The 9589-nt window shown below is 36.1% G+C and overlaps 1 long non-coding RNA gene across 1 annotated transcript; it reads right to left on the reverse strand.

The window, feature by feature from the left end:
• Positions 1-493: 493 nt before the first annotated feature.
• Positions 494-6826, reverse strand: LOC120316085. The gene is made up of 3 exons (XR_005558864.1): positions 6754-6826; positions 1482-1562; positions 494-593 (listed from the first exon to the last, which is right to left on the reverse strand). It is a non-coding gene; the product is annotated as an uncharacterized LOC120316085 (long non-coding RNA).
• Between the last annotated feature and the right edge of the window lie 2763 nt (positions 6827-9589).

The following is a 9589-nucleotide window of genomic DNA, read 5'->3' on the forward strand; positions in this document are numbered from 1 at the left end:
ATTGAAAGGACAGCAGTCTCTTTATATTTAAAAAACAAAACTTAATGAAAGTTATTTTTATTAAATAAATATATTTAATTCAGTATCTTGAACAACTGTTTTAAGTCATAGGTGAGAGATAAATTGAAAACGTGACAACCCAAGTTTCAATATCTTGCTGCTCTTTGACATTCAAATGCAGCAGTTGGGAAATGTTTCATGTCCAGAATTTTTGTATATCTCATAACTAATTAAAGATGCACCACAGAGGTCTATATAATCAATGCTTCTTCAGGTCAAAACTGATTTTAGGTTGAAAAAAAAAGAGCTTAATTAAGAGGTTGTGTAAAACTTCTACAAGAAAGTTGCAAGTAGAGAAAATGTACAAATAGAATAAATGAGTAAAAATATTTTTATTATTATTGATAGTCAGCTTGGTCTTGTGCTTAAGGCACCAGGCTAGAAACTTGGAAACTTTGAGTTCTAGTCTTGCCTTAGGCATGAAAGCCAGCTGGTGACTTTTGGCCAGTCACTCTCAGTCCATGATGTCAGGCTTGGTCAACAAGTCAGTTGATCAATTCCTATCCAAATGAATGGATCGACATTCAATTGTTCTGAAAAAAAGAAGCTTCATTTGTGGTAAAATGCTAGGAAGAAAAAAATATTATCATCATTTCTTAGATTTTTATAGAAAGGAATATATAAATAACAAAATACAAACAACAACTAGGAAACAACAACAACCAGGAAAAATGCAGGAACAACTACAAAAACAAGAACATCAAAGGGAAAGGGACAATTAATATACTTATGTCACATGTTAATAAGTGCTAGATTTCTAAATCTACCTAAATATTAGATTTCTATTTATCTAAATAATTATAATTATAATTGTCTAACAATCTTGCTCACAGAAAATAGTAGATGAAATTGCCTTTTCAAAATCTGGTAAATCATACATCTCTTGAATTCAATCCTTAATATTAGGAGTATTTCTGGTATTATCAGTTTCTCAAAATAATTCTCTTAGATCCAATACAACAAAACTCCTTAAAAATAGTCAAATTTCAAAGTTTTGGGACATAATTAAACAAAACCTAAGCATCTTTTTAAAAAATCCCTATAAATCTATTTAAGTACATTAAAATATTATTTTAAGAGGATGTCAATGATTCATAAGATCAAATCATATAATCCAAAGACCACTCATTTTTAAAATATTTTAATATATTTTTAAACTTGAAGTAAGTTAGTTGAATGAATAGTTTTAATTTTAAATCTGATATGAATATAATATTTTTCAGACCTACAATCATTGATGTTCCATTACTAGGGATTCCAATTCTATAATCCATGAACCACAAATAATTATAAAGCTATTCACACGTTGTGGCTAACTAGGAAGAAAAAAACCCAATTTATTTCATTTGATCTACTGCAATCAACTTTCAAAATGTTGGCAAACTTTCAGCAAACCAATTACGTAAGGACTAGATACTTACCTTGGTGCATGTTTATGAAATCCTTTCTTAAAATAGTATCCTCTATGTGAGGAGATGTCCTTTCTCAGGCTGATATGTTTCCTAAAGTCAATGGCAACCAAAAGTCATTTTATAATTATATCAAGTGATATTTGACAATGGAAACACAAAGACATCTGATTCAACCAATCATAGATCAGGAAGTCATATACAAAGGAATTTTAAAAAAGGTTTTCCACAGTACTTGCAGGACTAAGGTGTCACTAATTCAGATGGTATTTCAGAATTTGTCTTTTCTCAAATGAAGGCTTTTATTCCTCTGGTTTAAAACTTTTTATCACCTAATTGTTATTAATTGCATTTGGTTCAAGGATTACCCAGTAACAAGAATTGATTCTTAAAGCTCATCCTAGATGTTAAGTGCTTCTATGTTTTTTAGCCCTTTTCTCTGGATATTGAGTGAATTGTACTCATAAAGATGTGGCTAAATGTTTAGATCTGCTTGGATTCAACTGCCAAGGCTTCCAGACACTCAAGTGTTGTGAAAGATAATCCTGGCATGTTGATAATTTTGCATGCAACTAAGATCACACTGGGGAAAAAGTTCCCCAAAATGTATATAAATATAAATTTTGTAAAACTCAAGCAATCAGTTGTTAAACATCTGCTTCAGTCATGGGTTATGGAAACTAAAAAGACAGCTTTCAAATTGTAGTGAACGTAGGACATATCAAAGCAGAAAGATTTCCCTAATGTCAAGGATAGACTTGAAAGTAAACTTTCTGTTCTGCCCAAGAAAGACATCTCAGTTACTTCAAAACTATCAATAAAAAATTCTTTTAAAAATGTATCACTACTCTATGTATTTTCATGTTTATTTGTGCAGTACTCTCTGTGCCACACCTCAGCACATCAAAGAGCTACTGAAATCCAATTATTTATGATACTTTTGATTAAATCTCTTGTTTTGTTATTAGTAATCATCTATTTCTTCACCTCTTCAACACCATTTATAATGTCAACACCGTTTATAATGTGCATAGAAAGCAATTTCGTATAAGTTGATTTTGCTTATTTTCTGCATGGTATTGGTATTCTATTAAATATAGCACTGCATTTCTCATTTTACTTCATTGGTACTTGTGTGAAATAGGCAAATGGGCCATGTTCAGGAATACCGTATTCTGCACCTCAAGTGTTGTCACAAATAATTAGCATTCACCAGTCCTTGGATATAACTCTTTTGCAGGCAGGTTTTAAATAATTTTGAATGAGCGTGTACATTTTCAGTCCCTCTTATCCTCTGTTCTAAGCAGAAAGATCTGAACAGCTTTCATTCCAAAAATTATAAATATAACAATTATCCCAGACTCTCCAACTCTTCTGAAGCTATTACATAATAACTGCAGTGCCTACAGGAAGAGGTGGGCATTGAATCTGTCAAATCATTAAAGTGAATTAGATGGAATCACAGATTTGCACTGTGCAACATTATAAATCTATTGCACAGATTTATGCACCTAAATCTATTATTTATGATTCTTACAAATGGCTGCCAATTTCATTCCCAACCCCCAAATAAGAGCTTTCTGTCTCTGCCCTGCTCACTCTCATGCCTATTCCTCTTGTTTTTCTGACGCATCAATTCATAAAACATTCCTGAAGTCTGAATCCTGCTAACTCTGATCTAAACTAGGAGTCTCTTCCACCCAGTCATCAAACATGGTGGTATTTAAGGATAACAACAAAAGTCAGAGGAGCATAAGAGTGCTGAATGCTCAATGGATCTATTAGAGCTTTGGAGGAATTAATGACTAAAGGATGTCAGATTTAATAAGAGTCAGGTGTGCTTCATAAGGATCAAAGACGGCTAATATTTAGGAAGCTAACTGGATTGGCTAAGAACAGTGCTGGAACAGTGCCTTCTTGTGAAAGTTTTGTTATGGAAATCTGAGCTGTCAAATTCTTTATTGTAAATCTGCTTTTGTTTTCTTTGTTGTTTTGCTGGTTAGTCATTTTTCTTACATGTATACGGTACTTGGATAAGATTTAAGCTTGGGGCAAGATAAGATTAGCTCCTTGTGAGCTCTGGTCATCAGAAAAGAGAGTGGGAGAAAGAGCTACCATATATTTTGGTGCTTCTAAGATAACTACTCCAGATACTTTGCTATAAATGAACGCATGGTCCTGGATCAGGCTAATCTTAGGATAAATGATATTTCCTTAGTAATAAATGCAAGCTGAGGAAACATTGTCTCATAAGGCAAGTGACTGTTCTGTCAACTGTCTACAGAACTTTCAGGACACTGTGAAATGACTGTATGCCATGCTGATTGAGGGAAGGACATAAAGTGGGCTTGTTTGCTGCTAACATATAAATGGACATGGGAAAGAACTGTGCATCCTTCCTGACACCCAAAAGTCCCTGCCCATATGAATGATGCTGTCAAGACCAGAGATATGAAAGTTACTTCTGTGTGTATTCAAATTCAATCCATTTTCTTTTCAAGAATAAATGGATATTTTTTCCAGTGGCATTGCATTTTGAAATAGTTTTTAAAAATCCCCCCAAAAGTGGAGGGAGCAGTACATAACAGTAGAAAAGCTCCATTAAATACTAACATATATAATCCAAGGTTTGTGGCTTCCAGATCTTCAGACTTTGCTGTTCAAGCCAACTGTTGCTTGGGAGCAGTGATATTGGAATTAGAATATTGCGACAGTTCCATATGTATATCTCCATTCCCTTTTTACATTTGAATATCTTCTTCTGATATAAAATTTGAACAGAGTTAAAATTCATTCAGGAGGTTATGCATATCAGTAATATTCAGCTATCACTGATATCAAATATAATGAATGTAGGTAAGCTTTATACCATCAAAGCAATAGCTGGATGATGCTATAATTTGCTAGCCTTGGTAGCTTCCAAGCTGCAATTTCAATTTTACAAAGCATTCTTAATGAACTCAGTAGGTTCAAAGGGAAAAGTCACAAATGACTCAGAAATTGGGTGTATACTAATGAAATCCTGTGCATATCTACTCACAGGCAAATGCCAAAATTTTAAAAGGAGCATATTTCCATTGAACAAAGGATCATATCTTTAATTATATCATGAGGTTTGGGCTAAAGCCCCTCTGAATTTACTTTATCTCATTTTAAAGCTTGTTGGAGAAGGCTAAATCTCCAACCCTTTAACCTCACTGAAGAATCTCCAGTTCTCAATGATGGGGGAGGCATCCATTTTGGCCCTAGATTTCAGGGCGCACAAACATATACTTTGTGTGCCCAGTAAAAGGCCAGATAAGATTCAATTTTTGGCAGTAGCTATCCCCTGAACCTTTAGGCTGGCCTTAGCCTTTCTCTCCATAGAAAGAGTTTTAATTAAGCCTTTTCTTTTTCTGTATATTTCTCATTTTGCAATGTTATTTTTGAGATGAAACAATCAGAATTTTAAATAATAATTCAAATATGCTTCCAGCATGCAATTGTAAAGTGAGAATGTCTCAAGAATACCTGTTACTTTATGAATTCCTTCCACAACTGAGGTGTTCTGGTTATCCTTAGAAGCCTTCTTCTGGGTATTGACAAGTGAATTGAGAAGGATTATTACAAGTCTTGTTCAGCTGTGAGACCACTTGTGGAATGGTTTGACATACCTGGCCAATAAGTATGTGACAACCACTAGGTAGTTTGGGGTATCTTTTGGGCGCTGTACGGTGAGCTTCTAAATTTTTGGTTCCTGAATATGATAACCCAAATACCTTCCATAGGTATTATTTGAGACCAGACCAAGAGCTTATCCTCACTTCCCTCTAAATAAAACACAAAGATGCTTCACCACTTAAAAGTTGTGTTTTCATGATGTTGCCTTTGATTCATCTCATCTCAAGTGCAGAAGCAGATTATATTTGCCTAATTGTTCCAGCTGTTACTTCTTTTTTTGGTAGAAGTTTATGCCTCATTAATGATATTGGTGATTCAGGGCTTAGCATCCTATTGGTCAATTTAAGCTGGTGTGGGTGTGCCTTCTCCCCTTGGCTTTTCTCTTCTGGATCATTTTAGTTGGGGAACAAATATTAGAACAAAAATTAGAAAACAAGAGCAGTTTATATACATATAAACATGTGGCAACAGAGATTTTTTCCATGATGATATATGTCCATCCACTTTGCTGCTGGTCATCCTCTTCTGTTTCCTTTCACTTTACCAGCATTAGAACCTTTTTCAAAGAGCTACAAATAAATTTAATGTTTCCATGTTAGTTTGCATAAAAAAGGAGAGAAGGTAGTGAAACCAAGCATATTTTTCCTAATTTCTTTCCTAATGTTCATTAACAGAAATTGCATGCTAGATGAGTTTTTAGATGGGAACTCCAATTCCCTTCTAAAATATAGCCAGTCATGCTCCCTGTCCATATCTCAAGCAGTAGGTTCATGTCCTAATATTACCCCATGGCTGATATTATTCAGTATGAAGCTTTTGTTTTTTTGTTTTTTAAAAAAAGCATTTTAAAATTGTCATTAGAAAACAGATTTATATCATGCTGAATCTAGAAATAATTTCTATAAAAAAAAAGATATTGGGCAAATACTTCCTAAATGCTGGCCAACAGGGTTGGCAGTTATCCTATAGTTTTACTAAATGGAATAAATGCAACGTCAGGATGATATGATCTGAATCTGCTACCAGGATATTTGGCTATCTTTCCCAGTAATCTCCATACGATTCAGGAGCCTTTGCACAACACACTAACTGGAAATGGCATTCCAGAACATTCTTTACAACACAGAGCTGCAATCTGTGCTCAAGGAATACCAAGAAGTATTTCAACACAGGTATTGATGCAATCTAGCCTGAGCAATTTAGCAATCTCATCTAAACAGGCCCTATAAATACTTGCTAGGGAACTCTCTGTCTTTGTTGGATTCACAGTTTGGTGTGTGAGCATCACCTGTTCCTATCCCGTCATGGCTCTATAATATTTCCTATATCAGAAGCTGTCTGTCATTGGAGAAAAAGAAGGATTCAGAGATGTCTCCTGGTGGCAACCCCACTGTGCTCACACCACACTTTCCTGGCCATTTACACACCTGCCATATGCCCAGCCATATTCAAACTGCACCTACCTGTGTCTCATGCACTATCCCTGGCACTCACGTACTCTCACACACTTTCCCACCTGGCAGCAGCTATTCCCATCCCCACTGGGCTCACATCACACCATCCATACCAGCCTCACATCCCTTACTTCTTCTCCCATCCAGCAGCAGCCACGACCACTTATTACCTGCTTGCCTGCTTGCCAACCACCAGGACTTGCCACTTTCTGCCAGCTTCCCCCACTGACTTTGGTTATTGGAAACTGGCAGGGAGTTGTGATGAGGTGCTCACTTAACAAGCGTGACTTAATGACAGCAACAGGTATAAGGCATGCTGTTGCTAAGTGAGGTACTCACATGGCATTGTGCTTTATGAGCACATCACTAGGAACAGAACTTTCAGTCCCAATTGCCAATGTAACTTGAGAACTACCTGTATTTACTTACAGAATCTGTAGCCTTAGGCCAGACTCTTTTCCAGCGGCTTGTGAAGGTGTCCAATTTTCAGGAGAAGACTCAGTGAAAAGGGAAGGATCCTGAAGTGACACATTTAACTAACATTATTTCTGTGTAATGGTCAGGAGACCCTCCAGGCTGAAGAACTAAACAGAACATAAGACAATACATTTATTGTTTGTTCTGAGTATCATCCATCCATCCATCCATCCATCTATCCATCCATCCATCATCATCATCATCATCATCATCACAATAACAATAATAAAAAGTTGGAAGGGACTTTGGAGGTCATCGAGTCCAACCCCCTGTTCAGGCAGGAAACCGTATACCATTTCGGACAAATGGCTATCCAGTCTCTTCTTAAAAACTTCCAGTGTTGGAGCATTCATCGCTTCTGGAGGCAGGTTGTTCCACTGGTTAATTGTTCTAACTGTCAGGAAGTTTCTCCTTATTCTAGGTTGCTTCTCTCCTTGATTAGTTTCCATCCATTGATTCTTGTCCTCCCTTCAGGCGCTTTGTAGAGTAGCTTGACTCCTTCTTCTTTGTGGCAGCCCCTGTGATATTGAAACACTGTTATCATGTCCCCCCTCATCCTTCTCTTCGTTAAACTAGACATACCCAATTCCAACAACAGTTCCTTATATGTTTTAGCCTCCAGTCCCCTAATCATCTTTGTTACCCTTCTCTGTACTCTTTCTAGAGTCTCAGCATCTTTTTTATATCATGGTGACCAAAACTGGATGCAGTATTCCAAGTGTGGCCTTACCAAGGCATTGTAAAGTGGTATTAATACTTCACGTGATCTTGATTCTATCCCTCTGTTAATGCAGCCTAGCACTGTGTTGGCCTTTTTGGCAGCTGCAGCACACTGCTGGCTAAAGCCAAGCTTACTTACATTATTTATTTGTTTGTTTGTTTGTTTATTGTTTATGCTGCCGTCTCATGATACAGCAACTCTGGATGGCTTATAACATAATAAAAAGTAAAACAAGATAATACAATGCAATTGAAATTAGAGGAGTTAAATAGGAATTTAAAGACCAATATGACGGGATGGGAATCTTCTCTTCCCTCTCAATCAATCCCAATATAACATACCTGTATTGGGGCCTTAGGCCGGCCAGCAGAGCCACATTTTTAGGGTCTTCTGGAAGGCAAGGGGGTGGACCTCAACTCCAGCATGAGAATATTCCAGAAAGTGGGGGCCACAGCAGAAATTACTCTTCTCCTGGACTCTGCCTGCTGAAATTCTTTCACTGTTGGTACCTGAAGTAGGCCTCTTCTGCTAGAATAAGTGGGGTGAGATGGTTCTTCAGATAACATATACTATCCTGCTTTTCCATTCTCCATCTCATCATTGCTTAGACTGCAGTGTAGGCCTCTTATAAGAACACCTTATAAGAACACTCTCTTTGACCAGACAATAGACTATGGAAATTGTAGCCACTGCAGTTTGTTCATTTGTTTTTGTAATAGAATCTGGAGAAAAGAAAACTCTCAAAATCTAGTCACTTTCTAAGTACGCAATTTGTTGTCAATGCAAATGAACTAATATGGTAAGTACAGATATTCTCTTGTAAATATTTTTTATGATGTTTGATTCACTTGGAAGAAAAAGTTTGCTATAGCAATCTTATTCAAAAAACAAGAGAATTAAATGTCATTGCTAGCATACACATATGAATGTCCTGCTATTGTATACTCATTTCTATAGCAGTCTGAATTCTACCCCCACCTCCCAAGGTTTTTCATGCTTCAATGAAATCTCTGCAGAGACATTATGGAAACTTCTTTCATTAGGCTTTTTTTTTTTTGTCAGCAATGCCTTCTGAGTATATGTCAGTACACTGCACGAATCTTTTGGTTTTGGAGATGCAAGCAATAATATAGGGTGATGACAGTTGCATGCTATCTTTTAGTGAATGATGATTATGAAAACATCAAATATGAATTCTGTGCAGCATCCTGAATGAATATGATCTAAAGGAAAAACCTGTTAGGTGACATGAATGGGTGGAAGGAAACAAAATGAGAAAGAAATACTAACTGGAGCCATTCAGAGACCCAAAAGAGAATGAAAATGAGGACTGATCAGAATCTGCTCAGAAAAAGATCTGTTTGTTTTGAATGAGCCTGTTCATACCTTTACATGTAAAGGAATATATATACCTGTACAGACATAGTTCAATTGATCCTTGTAATGGTGAAACACACAGAGAATTAGTGAAGAATGTAAGGGGGATGAAAAATTCAAAATGTTGGATAGACCATTGTGGTTTTGGGGGTAGGCTTCTCTGCCATTCCAATCCATTGAGTCACTTACATTTTCTACATACGGTGTTTAAGATTAAAACAATATTTTTGGTATTGGCAAGAGGGTATCATGGAGAAAAATTGACAAGAAATGAAAGAAATGAGAAATGAAATACAACTTAATACATGGCTGGGGTTTGCAAACCAGATTTTTTCTTCTTAACAAATTTCAGAAAAAAGTACAAAGAACATTTACATATTTGTTGATTTAGAGAAAGTATAAAATGAATAGACCAATTATGGGACATTTTG

Source organism: Crotalus tigris, unplaced genomic scaffold (assembly GCF_016545835.1).
Source record: "Crotalus tigris isolate CLP2741 ecotype Arizona unplaced genomic scaffold, ASM1654583v1 scf7180000019242.64718, whole genome shotgun sequence".
NCBI lineage: Eukaryota > Metazoa > Chordata > Lepidosauria > Squamata > Viperidae > Crotalus > Crotalus tigris.